Source organism: Salvelinus namaycush, chromosome 31 (genome assembly GCF_016432855.1).
Source record: "Salvelinus namaycush isolate Seneca chromosome 31, SaNama_1.0, whole genome shotgun sequence".
Taxonomy (NCBI): Eukaryota; Metazoa; Chordata; class Actinopteri; order Salmoniformes; family Salmonidae; genus Salvelinus; species Salvelinus namaycush.
In genome coordinates this window covers 34,349,248-34,361,563 of record NC_052337.1, presented here as the reverse complement: position 1 = coordinate 34,361,563, position 12,316 = coordinate 34,349,248, and positions in this window count along the sequence as shown.

The following is a 12,316-nucleotide window of genomic DNA, read 5'->3' as shown; positions in this document are numbered from 1 at the left end:
AACCTACAACCTAACCGACTAGCCATCAAACCATCAGTCAAAACGTCATTACAGGACTAAGATCAAATCCTACTACACCGGCTCTGACTCTTGTCAGTTGTTGCATGGCTTGCAAACTATCACAGATTACAAAATAAAGCCCAGTCGCGAGCTGCCCAGTGACACAAGCCTACCAGACAAGCTAAATGCTTTCTATGCTCGCTTTGAAGCAAGCAACACTGAACCATGCATGAGAGCACAAGATGTTCCGGATGATTGTGATCTCGCTCTCCGTAGCTGATGTGAGTAAGACCTTTAAACAGGTTAACATTCACAAGGCCACAGGGGCATATTCAGAGCATGCGCTGACCAGCTGGCAAGTGTTTTCACTGACATTTTCAACCTCTCCCTGACCCAGTTTGTAATATTTACATGTTTCTAGCAGACCATCATAGTCCCTGTGCCCAAGAACGCCAAGGTAACGCCCCATTGCACTCACATCTGTAGCCAAAATGTTTTGAAAGGCTGGTCATGTCTTACATCAACACCATCATCCCAGAAACCCTGGACCCACTCCAATTCGCATATCACCCCAACAAATCTACATATGACGCAATCTCTATTGCACCCCACACTGCACCCCACACCTGGACAAAAGGAACACCTATGTGAGAATGCTGTTCATTGACTATAGCTCAGCATTCAACACCATTGTGCCCTCCAAGCTCATCACTAAGATCAGAACCCTGGGTCTGAACACCTCTTTCTGCAACTGGATCCTGGACTTGCTGACTGGCTGCCCCCAGGTGGTGAGGCTAGGCAACTGCACATCCCTCACGCTGACCCTCAACACTGGGGCCCCTCAGGGGTGCGTGCTTAATCCACTCCTGTACTCCCTGCACACCCACGACTGTGTGGCCGTGCACGTCTCCAACACCACGTCTCCAACACCACCACCATAACAACAGTGGGCCTGATCACCGACGACGATGAGACAGCCTATAGGGAGGAATTCAGAGACCTGGCAGTGTGGTGCCAAGACAACAACCTCTCCCTCAACTTCAGCAAGAAAAAGGAGCTGATCGTGGACTACAGGAAACAACGGGACAAGCACGCCCCCATCCACATTGACGGTGCTGTAGTGGAGCGGGTCGAGAGCTTCAAGTTTCTTGGTGACCATATCACAAAGGAATTATCATGGTCCAGACTAGAGGTCTTCACGGGTCTCGGGTATTCGGGTACAGGTGGATCCGTAAAGACCTCTAGTCCACACACACCAACACAGTCATGAAGAAGGCATGACACCACCTCTTCCCCCTCAGGAAGCTGAAAAGATTAGGCATGGGCCCTTCAGATCCTCAAAATGTTCTACAGCTGCACCATTGCGTTCAAAACAACTGGGAACTCGGAAAGAAATGAGGTCCGACTGGGAAAAATTATTTTGAACAGATCCAACTCAAAATTCCAACTTGGGAAGTCGGGCCTCTTTCTAGAGCTCCGATTTTCTGACCTAAAGATCACTGACATCATGATTTGACCTCGTATTTTTCAGAGTTCCCAGTTGTCTTGAAAGCACCATAAAACTCATGGTAGGCCAGCTCATATCTGTGTGAATCTGGATTCAGTGCTCTCGTCTGCATTAAAACCTAATATCGATCCAGGTTGGATGTGAGCAGAGAGGAGGTGCGCCTAATCGACCACGTCCCCTGACTTTGAGAAGCTCTGACTCGACATGCATCAAGCACACCCACCTCATTAGTGGCGGTGAGATAAGAGACATTATGTCAGACTCATTTGAAATTGACAGTCATAGTCCCACATTAAAAGTATGTGATGGTGAGTTGAGAAGACAATCAGAAATACTGCTAGAATGTTTTTCAATTGACTGCCGTAGTCCCAAATAAAGTTAACTTTGGCTTTTAATTACATAATTTTTTTCACATGGTTGGGTTCGCGGGAACCCCTGTTTTGCATGACTTGACTATTAGCTGTCCAATATTTATTTTAAATAATAAAAAATTCAAAATGTGTCTCACCATATTAAAATGAGAGTTCAGTTCATGTAACAGGTTTGACCTTAAAATGAGGTACAGGTTATTGTTTTTTTTAGCTTAAAATCAATCATTAATCACATTAAATAATAATCTTCAGAAATGACTTTGTCAAAGCAACAAAATAACTAGCGCTTTGCAATGATGGTGAAAACTTGGAGAAATGATAGGGTTAAGTGGGTTAAAATCTTCCTGGTAGTCACAGGGAGTGCAAAGAGGGACATGTCATAATACTGCATTTTGGCTCTTTAGCAAGTCTTTATTCATATAAAAGAAATCAGATTTATTGAATTATCCATGTGGTCTATATTAAAGGACACTTTATTGAACATAACAGGCTTTTAAAATGCAAAATTGGTGCACAACGTCTACTTAAAATACCAAAGGGACACAAAAGGCACCCATTTCGCTGAATGACCCTAAAGATGCGATAAGTCACAGAACCACAGCCTCGCTATCGCTCTCTTTTTCTCTCTCTCCATCTCTTCCTCTCCCCCCTCTGTGTTTAGGTGTGTGTGTGTGTGTGTGTGTGTGTGTGTGTGTGTGTGTGTGTGTGTGTGTGTGTGTGAGTGTGTGAGTGTGTGAGTGTGTGTGTGCTCAGACACAAATTCCACCCACACATCTCCGGAAACTGCTGTATCCTCATTCAAGCTCCCTGTTTTGTATAGTCAAATTTGTCAAGCAGATGGGAGCAGATGGGTTCAGGTCAGGCCACTGACAAGATGTTACTCAATGATATTGTTGGATGAAGCTCCTGGAAAAAACACAAACCTATTCATTCTTCAGTGATCTGACAGCATGGGAAATTGAAATGTTCACAGAGTAGATTGCAGAACCTCATACTTTAACTTCTTACTGCTGAAATCCCGTTAACAGGATCGATTTGACCACCTCGTCAACAGCCAGTGAAAGTGCAGGGCACCAAATTCAAACAACAGAAATCTCATAATTAAAATTCCTCAAACATACAAGTATTATACACCATTTTAAAGATAAACTTGTTGTTAATCCCTCCACAGTGTCCGATTTCAAAAAGGCTTTACGACAAAAGCATACCATGCGATTATGTTAGGTCAGCGCCTAGTCACAAAAAACACAGCCATTTTCCAGCCAAAGAGAGGAGTCACAAAAAGCAGAAATAGAGATAAAATTAATCACTAACCTTTGATGATCTTCATCAGATGGCACTCATAGGACTTCATGTTACACAATACATGTATGTTTTGTTCGGTAAAGTTCATATTTATATCCAAAAATCTGAGTTTAGGCAAGACGCTACTGTATCACTGGCTGTTGACGAGGTGGGACGCTACCGTCCCACATACCCTAGAGAGGTTAATGCAAATGCTGTGTCAGATTTCTAAAAAGCTTTACGGCAAAAGCACACCATGCGAAAATCTGAGTACAGCACTCAGCCACCAAACGGATACCCGCCATGTTGTGGAGTCAACAAAAGTCAGAAATAGCGTTATAAATATTCACTTACCTTTGATGATCTTCATCGGAATGCACTCCCAGGAATCTCAGTTACACAATAAATGTTTGTTTTGTTCGATAAAGTCCATCATTTATGTCCAAATACCTCCTTTTTGTTCGCGCGTTTAGTCCAGTAATCCAAATGCACAAGGCGCAGGCACTAGGTCCAGACGAAAAGTCAAAAAAGTTATATTACAGTTCGTAGAAACATGTCAAACGATGTATAGAATCAATCTTTAGGATGTTTTTATCATAAATCTTCAATAATGTTTCAACCGGACAATTCCTTTGTCTTTAGAAATGAAAAGGAACAGAGCTCGTCCTCACGGGCGCGCGCGTGACTAAACTAATGGCATTCTGCCAGACCCCTGGTTCAAACAGCTTTTATTCCCTCCCCCTTCATAGTAGAAGCCTGAAACAAGGTTCTAAAGACTGTTGACATCTAGTGGAAGCCTTAGGAAGTGCAATATGACCCCATGTACACTGTACATTGGATTGTCAAAGACTTGAAAACCTCATCCGAACGTGAAAATAGCGCCCCCAGCCATAAGAAGTTTTAACAAACAAACTGTTACAGGGGATATTTAAAGATACAATATAATAGATGTACTGTGTGAATGCCCTTTGGTTGACTACAATCCCCTAACATAAACAGTGCTGTATAGTTCAGTCTTAAGTGGATTCCAAGCATCTTTTCAAGACAGTCAAAGCCGGTGTCCAACTTGTGTCTGTCTGGCTTTTTCCACACAGCCAAAGCTCCTGTCTAGGCTGAGGCTCTATACCCTCCATCCCTCCATCCCCAGGAAGTCCAGATTCAGGCGGTCTGCTCTCCTGTGCTATGAGGGGATGAACATGGATTATCCCCGGCCCCGGCCAGCTCACCAGGCCAGCCAAAGTGGGAGGCATGGGGAGAAGCAGTGCTAAAGAGTGTCTGTGGTAAGAGGCAAGCGAGCAGTGTGGACACTCAGGGATAAGGGAGCAGAAAAACACTAATATTAAAACCTCTTAAATGTAATGGCAAATGTAGATTTCCGCCTAAATAGACATACCCAAAAGTAACTGCTATTCCTGTGTAATTACATTGGTATATCTGGAAAGAAGACATCTGGGAGATTATTAGGAAATGAACAGAAGATAGATAGGAGTCACATAGTTCAGAATACACAAGATCAAGCACACACAAAATAACATTTTTTATTTATTTTCTATTTATTTTTGAAAGTCATCTTTCATTGACAAGCTAAAAGTGAATTATTGATGACTTTGCAATCCCTAAATGCTATTTGTTCAGTATAAAAACACAATTTCTACCACCTCTCTCACACATTGTGCTGGTGTCTGGGGACATACAGGGGATATGGCTAAGCAGACAACATACTTTTTTTGATGCGCAAAGATATAATCACTTGGTGGACATTCGACATTGCCATTAAGTCATACATCATCAGATAACATTGGCGATAGGCTAGATTTGTTCCTACCAACCAAGCATTAATTTGATACCTCCCATGTAGCTATAGCTCAAACCCAGACCAAATCGAAGTTTACCTTGTAAGATGTTTGCTGTTTGATGTAAACGTTGTGTAAAAACATTTTGACTGTCGGGGCTGGTGATCAATAACGGTAGGTCACAGGCAGACAAATAAGATATCCACATGATCTGTGGAGTCCCGGCTTTCCGTGTGTATCAACGTATTCCGTGTTTATTTCGTTTATGCTTCACAACGCTAACCGGAATGTAGGTAGCAGCCATCTTGAAAAGAGGTCATTGGCTCGGCCTGCCCTTATACATTTGTATACCCATATATGGTAGCAAGTCATACCAAAGATTTGAATGCACCGATCAATAGCGAAGATACTCAGCTATCCGCAGACCCCTTGCTTTTGCAGATAGGGGCTACCGTTCTCATACCAGACTGAATTGAATTTAAAAAAAATCTAATAGGGTCCCCAAATATGGGGACTTTACATTTAAGAGGTTTAAACAATATGTGAGAGCTAAACCCCCTGGATCCAGGGAGCTGTGGAGAGGCCCAACACACGTGGACTCCTGCACCACACTGTTGCTGCTGCTGCTGCTGCTAAGGTTTCTTTATATGCCTCTTGACTCACTCCTAAATAGAGTAGGGCTTGGCTATACAGTGCCTTCAGAAGGTATTTACACCCTTTGACTTTTTCCACATTTTATATCTTGATTAGATAAGTATTCAACCCCCTGAGTCAATACAAGTTAGAATGACCTTTGGCAGCAATTACAACTGTGAGTCTTTCTGGACAGGTCTCTAAGAGCTTTGCACACCTGGATTGTACAATATTTGCCCGTTATTCTTAAAAAATTCCTCAAGCTCTGTCAAGTTGGTTGTTGATCGTTGCTAGATAGACATTTTCAAGTCTTGCCATAGATTTTTAAGCCGATTTAAATCAAAACTGTAAGTAGGCCACTCAAGAATATTCAACTCTAGTGTATATTTGGCCTTGTGTTTTAGGTTATTGTCCTGCTGAACGGTGAATTTGTCTCCCAGTGTCTGTTGTAAAGCAGACGGAAGCAGGTTTCCTTGTAGGATTTTGCCTGTGCTTAGGTCTATTCTGTTTATTTTTATCTAAAGAACCACCTAGTCCTTGACAATGACACGACTTCCGCCGAAATCGGTCCCTCTCCTTGTTCGGGCGGCGTTCGGCGGTTGACGTCACCGGCCTTCTAGCCATCGCTGATCCACTTTTCATTTTCCATTGGTTTTGTTTTTGTCTTACACACCTGGTTTCAATTCCCCAATTACCTGTTCATTATTTAACCCTCTGTTCCCCCATGTTTGTTTGTGAGTGATTGTTTGTTTGTTTTGTAATACGGTCCGTTATTGTGGGCTCGATTATTTGTGTTGTATTTGTGGAATCTTGAGTAAATACGTTTATTACTCATATCTGCTGTCCTGACTTCTGACGCCTGACTTCTCTACACCAGCTACACACAGGCAATATTACAGACAATGACAAGCATACCCACAACATGATGCAGCCACCACCATGCTTGAAAATATGAAGAGTGGTACTCAGTAATGTGTTGTGTTGGATTTGCCCCAAACATAACGCTTTGTATTCAGGACAAAAAGTTCATTTCTTTGCCCCATTTTTTTGCAGAATTACTTCAGTGCCTTATTGTAAACAGGATGCATGTTTTTGAATACTTGTATTCTGTACAGGCGTCCTTCTTTTTTCTCATTGAGTATTGTTAGTATTGTGGAGTAACTACAATGTTGTTGATCCATCTTCAGTTATCTCCTTTGACAGCCATTAAACTCTGTAACTGTTTTAAAAATCACCATTGACCTCATGGTGAAATCCCTGAGTTAGGAAGGGCACCTGTATCTTTGCTGTCACTGGGTGAATTGACACACCATCCAAAGCATAATTAATAACTGCACCATGCTCAAAGGGATATTCAATGTCTGCTTTTTTTTTTACCCAATTTTGTGAACCATTGGAAAATCTACCTGGTCTTTGTGGTTGAATCTGTGCTTGAAATTCACTGTTTGACTGAGGGAGCTTACAGATAATTGTATGTGTGGGATACAGCGATGGGGTAGTCATTTAAAAAACATTTTAAACACTATTATTGCACACAGGGTGAGTCCATGCAACTTATTATGTGACTTGTTAAGCACATTTTTACTCCTGAACTTATTTAGGTTTGCCATAACAAAAGGGTTGAGTACTTATTGACTCAAGACATCTCAGCTTTTCATTTTTTATTAATTTGTAAACATTTCTAAAAACATAATTCCACTTTGACATTATGGGGTGTTGTGTGTAGATCAGTGACCAAAATCTCATTGTAATCCATTTTAAATTCAGGCTGTAATACAACTAAATGTGGGAAAAGTCAAGGGGTGTGAACACTTTCTGAAGGCATTGTATCTGTCTCTCTCTTCACTCTTATCTTATACCCCACCCCCTGGGCAAAAATAATGGTCATTTCAACTTGTTATGACTATAATCATGTTGCATCAACATGCCCGGTTGGTTGAATTTGCAAAAAGTCGTCAGTGTACAGGTTTTGTCTTATGGCTCTCTCAACAACAACAAAAAAATGTCATGGTTACCCTGCAATTGCGTTTACATGCGTAGGCTACTAATGTATTGCAGATTTTAAGATACCTCTTTGATATTCAATTTTACAAAATGATGCAGATGTCCTTTGAAGCAGGGATAATGTGAGTGTGTGAGTACTGTATGCATATGTGTATGTGTGCATGTGTTTCTCTCTTTATATTTTCAGACTCATGTCAGCTATTTTACGTCACCCAGCAGTAATTTATGTTGATTTGTTTTGATGAGAAAGACTTGTGGGTTGATCTTTATACTGTGAGAGATGGGATACTTCTCACAAGTATACACACAGTAAGTATAAGAGTATTTTCAAACCTTCCTACTTAATCCTGGAAGAAAAGTACATGTAATATTGCATTTCCTCGAAGCTCTCAAAGGGTGCTTAGCAACAATATTTTATTCATACCGATATTTATTTTCATGGCCAAGGTATCTTGACTAACAGGAAAGCAGAAAACTGACATTAATCGCAAATGACATCAGCAGGAAGTGGCTCAGTACTTTGACCTTGTTACCCCCCCCCCTCTCTCTCTCTCTCTCTCTCTCCGCTCTCTCTCTCCGCTCTCTCTCTCTTTCTTTCTTTCTCTCTCTCTCTCTCTGGATAAGGTTACAGCACCCCTTTCAGCCACACTACAACCATTTTCTCCATAATAAGCAGGATATTGGATATTATGAAGTTTGATTTGTTGCTAAGCAACTGGATATCTATGCACCAGGCTCACCTATCTCTTATGGGAAGTCTCTTCAGAAAGAAGAGAGAGTGGTGAGTGGGGAGTGTCGAAGTTGCAAAATGGCTTCAGCATCTCTTCGTCAACAATGAATCATATTCATTGATGGATACTGATTCTGCTACAATACAATCTTTGTATGTGTCAAAAGATGCCCTTCCAAATATAGCAATATGTGTGGGCTTAGGACCAAAAGCCTTGTAAACTTATGAGGTTATAGGTGGCATTATAATATGATGAATTGAGATAGAAATTAAATATGCACCCTTTGATGCTCTGGCTTGGACGTGTACTACGCATTCACAGAACCAACATCCAGAGATGTGTCATGAATCATATACACTATACTGTCCAGCTGTTTACTAACATTCACGTCCTTGCCTTCACTGTGGCCATGGACAGGCTGCTATACAGCTTCTGGGAGGGGTCACGACGTCACATCACCTGTCAAGTTCTCACTCTTTGCGTTCGAGACAGACTAAGAAACAGCTAGGAACACAGTAACCAAGGCAACGCACGCCTGTCTGATGATGACACATCTACTCCTACTGAAAATATGGGCCTCGTTTTTTCCACCGGTTTTCTTTGCATTTGTTTGTAAACAACTGCCAGATAGGATAGTGTTTGCCATGCTGACTTTTGTTTTCCAGTGCTGGGATACATTTCTTCAACACTCAGATCATGAGAACATAATAACCTTTGAATAGACATTTGAATCAATAGACTTTTTTTGTGAAATGTAATTCACTTTGAACTAAATTAACCTTCTTTAATCAAATGAATACTGACACGTTAAATGGCACACACGTCCACCAAGCCAGTGTGTGTTATGTAATGCTAATTGCCGTGTGTTCTAATGGAAAAACTCAAGTGCTCAAGATCTTGGCATTTTAAAGCACTACAGCCTTCATCTTTTTGAATTATGTTAAAGACAGATTATGCTCAGGAAGATATGCGCTAAGCTGTCCTCTCTTTTATGCTTTGCTAGACTAAAAAATTACAAAGGCCAGACACAGGAAGCCTCCCTCTCATGTCAGTGAAAGTTAGAAGGGAGGAGGCAGACTTCAACGTGTAGACTTTTGGCACCTGGTCCCCTCCCCAGCAGGCCAGGGGTGAGAGAGTGGACAGGAGGGGTGATAGGGATGAAACAGACAGGAGAGATGACAGAGAGGGAGGAAGCAAAGTCCTCTCACTAATGTGACAGTGGTACTTCCAAGTAATTGAATTTCCTTTCCTGACTTTTAATTGATGTGTGGTTTCTTCTCTTACAGATCAAGACAGCTAAAGTATTTAGAATGGATAATCAAGCATCTGTGTGTGTACTATTGGCCAATAATAAAATGATCCTTGTGCAGTCAGCCGACAGACATCAAAATATGTTGTAATGGATTCCAAGGGAATGAATCAACATTCGACACGAAGCCAGTGTGGGACTAGCTGTAACCTTGAATGGCACTCTGAACTCTCTCAATTAAATTAAATTCAAACGGCTTTATTGGCATGGGAAACATATGTTTACATTGCCAAAGCAAGTGAAATAGATAATAACCTAAAGTGAAATAAACAATAAAAAGGAACAGTAAACATTACACTCACAAACGTTTTCAAGTAAGAGAGACATTTGAAATGTCATATTATGGCTATGCACCGTGTTGTAACGATATGCAAATAGTCAGCACTCTCTCTCACATGGGAAATGATAGGCTGCTAAAGCAAATACATCTGACTCTGTTGGTCTAACTGCCACAGTGGGCTGAACCCGCTGTAAAATCCTGACAACTATCTGACAACCATCTGAGAACCTGTGAGTTGTTGGAGTGGGGACTGAGGGCGGGCTCATGACAGTATATAATGAGGTAGTGAAGATGCCATGCTTAGTGCAACCCCACTCACACAGGGGCAAGGTGATAATATAGGCACCTCCTCTACTGATGTGTGTATTGGGAAATGAAACGAAATGAAAACCAAAAGTAACAGTAACCAAACCTTGGTGGAGGCGCCAGGTTCCTGTTTAAGCCCTAATTAGTCAGTGCCAGTCACTGCCCTCTCCTCAAAGGTCTTACTCATATCCTTTCTAACTGTCCAGAGACAGACAGATTGAAAGTGAAATCTGTACAAAAGAAGTAGGCCCATAGGACAGGGGTGTGGGTTGGAGTGATTTTAGGGAGAAGAGAGAGGTGAGGCATCAAGGACGTCTGTTCCTGATAGGAAGACGAGTTGCCGTGGAAACACCTCAGTGGAAATGTGAATGCCCTGGCAATATGCTTGTAGGATAGACAAAAAACGAAGCCTAAAAGGACAGGTGAAGACAATACATTCAGGGTACAACATTGCCTTCAGAAGAGAGGTTCCGTTCATTATTGACTGTATAATTACTTCTATTACTTAATACTTATATATACCTCTCACAATACAGGGAGAAACTGCCGCTGAAGTAATGAGGACCTCTGTACAGAATCACCTTAATTCAACCCTTTCATTTTCATAAACTATTCCTGTCCAGCTTGTCTGAAGGATTATAATAGTTTGCAGTATAATGTTCTTAAACAAATCTGGTTGGAATGAGTAATCTGGTAGAAAATATGCAGAACAAGTGCTGCGATAATTTCAAGTGAAGAATATGACGTTGTTTGAGTAGACTGTTCATGACCTTATGACTATCTCTGCGTGGATCTAGGCTTTAATGACGGTTACTCACAGGTTTCTAGGTAATCTGCTGCCTAATTATACTGTTGAGGAAGGAGGATGAGGAAATTGCCTAACAACGACCCCAATATGTCTTCTACTCAGGTAGCACAGCGGATTATACTGCAATAAACATTATTTCGCAACAAACAACCCTCTGTGCTTTCCAAGGAAAATGTGAATGTCGTACCACACCATGTGGTTCCAAGGAACCATGGGAATATCTAAGGAACAATTTGATTTCGTACCACACAGTGTGATTGGTCTAGTCATGTTTGTAACAAGGCAACTAATAACATTGTCTATTTAAAAGAGTCAAAAGTAGTTTTGGTTGTTCATCTAACCTTATTACAAATCAAGGTTTATAAGGACAAATACAAGCTTGGCAGCTGACCTCCTCGATGTGAAACGAACGTCAGAAACATGTCCTACCCTTTTAACTCTGCCCTGGTCTGGTCTGTTGCAACGATAAAAGCAAGAACGCCGAAACAAGTGGCCTTTTGTTGGGTATGTATCAGTGAGTGTTTGTAAAACCCTGTTTCCCAACCAGGATAAATATGCTTATTTCCTGGGCCCTCTGACCCAGTGCAAAGGTCAGAATGAAGCTCTGGTTTGAATGAAGCAGTAGAACACACAGTAGTCTTTACTCTGACGATATGAATGACGCCAACCATGTGAGGCCAGCCATCTCTACTCATGATTGGATAAGGCTGACGACCGTATAGTCCCCTCCAATTCAGATGAAGATTTGAAGTACTACTAGGCTTTTCCCCCCCAAATCCAATCAAATCAAATTGTATTGGTCACATACACATGCTTAGCAGATGTAGTGAAATGCTTGTGCTTTTGTTCTGACAGTACAGTAATATCTAACAAGTAATCTAACAATTCCACATCAACTACCTAATACACACAAATCTAAAGGGATTGAATAAGAATATGTACATATAAATATATGGATGAGCGATGGCCGAGCGGCATAGGCAAGATGCAATAGATGGTATAAGATACAGTATATACAGTGGGGCAAAAAAGTATTTAGTCAGCCACCAATTGTGCAAGTTCTCCCACTTAAAAAGATGAGAGAGGCCTGTAATTTTCATCATAGGTACACTTCAACTATGACAGACAAAATGAGAAAAAAGAATCCAGAAAATCACATTGTAGGATTTTTTATGAATTTATTTGCAAATTATGGTGGAAAATAAGTATTTGGTCACCTACAAACAAGCAAGATTTCTGGCTCTCACAAACCTGTAACTTCCTCTTTAATAAGAGGCTCCTCTGTCCTCC